The sequence below is a fragment of the Hipposideros armiger genome, unplaced genomic scaffold (genome assembly GCF_001890085.2).
Source record: "Hipposideros armiger isolate ML-2016 unplaced genomic scaffold, ASM189008v1 scaffold_643, whole genome shotgun sequence".
NCBI lineage: Eukaryota > Metazoa > Chordata > Mammalia > Chiroptera > Hipposideridae > Hipposideros > Hipposideros armiger.
In genome coordinates, this window is record NW_017731993.1 from 904,077 (window position 1) to 906,396 (window position 2,320).

Here is a 2,320-nt window from a genome sequence, read left to right on the forward strand (position 1 = left end):
GTTGCTGGTGACTCATGGCACCCCAGCTCCAGGTTGAGCTGTTGTTCAGCATCTTAGCTGTAGAGGGCAGCGTCACTGGCCCTCATTTGTGGGATCCGAACTGGGGCCCTCTGGCATCCCAAGCCAGTTCTTAACCATCACGCCACTCAGCCGGCCCCAAAACTGTTTCTTTTTTATACATAAAGAAATTCACCATTTCTTTAGCAAATTCAACTCTACATCATATCATTTGTCTACAAGGTAAAGAACACAGTTACTAACAGTTCCAATGAAATGCATGTTCCCCATTTAAAAAAAGAAGACCAAAAGGTTTTTCTCCACCTCTGGGAGGCTCATGCTCCCCGGCCTTCTTCCCACACTTTTCATCCTGGCCTCCCCCGGGTCTAGAAATCTCCCTGTCCCTCCCACTGTGCTCACTGCCTCTGCTTCCTGCATAATGTGCATTCACTTAGTTCACCATATGAACTAAAGTTGGAGTAATGGCATTTAGAATTCCATGCTGATTTGCTATTAAAAGGGATCTAGGCCTACACCCCTTGGGAACCAGAGATGCTTTTATAGGTTACCATGGATATATCAGGACTGGATTAATTTAGAATTTCTAAAGTTAAAGAAAAAAAAAAGTAGCTCTTTTGATAACTCTGACCACAATCCTTAAAGGCCACCAGATTAAGAGACTGTAATCAAGGAATGGTATTGATGATTTGCACCCCTGCAGAGCCTCTTACATGGCTAAAAGAGTCTGCGTTGAACAAGAGATTTAAACAGTTACCTATTTCCGTGGGCTTTTCCGTAGCTACCACCTGGGCAGCTGACCTAGTTCACTGTGAGGAGCAATGACATGTGGCTCTTACGTGATATTTTCCCAACATCTGTAGGCTTGGAAATAATTTTGAAACCTGCAGCTCAGCACTTGGCATTTCACCAAAACTTCCCCAACTCCCAAAAGTCAAATCTGTTTCTTCTTCCACTATAAAGTGCCTCATGTATCTTTCCCAGAAGAAAATGTAATGAAAAGTAGAGAGTTTGGTTCAGGGGATATATAATGAACAGTTAAAATGATCTTAGAATAATAGTTTCTTATGAAAATTATATCAGGCCTAGATTTTTCTAGGGATGGATAGATAGATAAATAATCTAGTACCCCAATTTTAAATCCCTTTGATCTCTTCATTAGATTAATAATAAAGAGAGAGCAACACAGCTAAACAGAGAGATCAAAGACCACATGTTTTTTAATAAATATAATGATTTACAGAACCTTGAGATTAACTTTATACTATCACTAATATCATACTTTTATTTAAGAGAGGAAAAAAGGATTTTGTACCATCTTTATAGTATATGAAAAATTCATTTCTTCCTACCAAAAGAAGAAATGAGATAAAAATTGATTTGATACAGTCCTTTGAAAAAAAAAAAAAGATAAGTCTCCACTATAGGGGAAAAATTCAATATTGCGGTCATATTTACATTTACTGAATCCAAGAAGTATAGATTTAGACTGCCCTTTAGTGGTCAGATTTATTTCTGTTACAACAATCTGGAAAAGCCCTGTACAAATATAACCAATCATGGGATTCAGGGTGGCAGCTGGCCTGAAAGAGACCTGTTGATTTTAAAAATATACCTATATTATTTTGACCAAAAGTTTAAATGCTATCAGTATGTTTTAAAAATTCAAATCCAAAGCAAATGATCCTTGCCAGATAGGCCTGCAAAATAGGATGCAAAAGCACCTCTGTAAGTATCTGAAAGCGCCCACGTAACCAGTCCGCCCAGGTCTTGGGAGGGTCAAACAACTACCCAGCTGCTTACGCTGGCCCACAGTGCAACCAGAGACAAAGCAGGAAAAGCAGAAGCTGTTGTCCCAGGCCAGAAGAACGCGTCCAACAAAGCAGATGTCCCCACTGGGGCCACCTATCCTTCCAGCAGGTATTAACACTGTCGCCCCTTTGTGGAGAACCAGCAGGTTCAGCTGGTGGTGATTACACACATGTGGATCCCACTGAGCTAGCTGTCCTGCAGCCTGTCTTGTGCTGCAAAATGGGAATTCCCTCATTCATTATCAAGGGAAGGGCCAAAATGGGGCATCTTGTCCACAGGAAGACCTGCACCATCGTCGCCTTCACACAGGTTAACTTGAAAGACAAAGACGCTCTGGCTAACCTGGTGGAAGCTATCAGGACCAGTTCCAATGACAGATATGACGAGATCCACCATCACTGGGAGAGAGCATCAGAGTTCCAAAAAAATCCGTGGCTCTCACCGCCAAGCTGGAAATGCGAAGGCTAAAGATCTTGTCACCAAACTGAGATAA

General features: G+C 41.4%; 1 pseudogene; it reads left to right on the plus strand.

Moving 5' to 3' along the window:
• The window catches only part of LOC109372550 (60S ribosomal protein L7a pseudogene), a 100,408-nt pseudogene extending 98,088 nt beyond the window's left edge, over positions 1–2,320 (plus strand).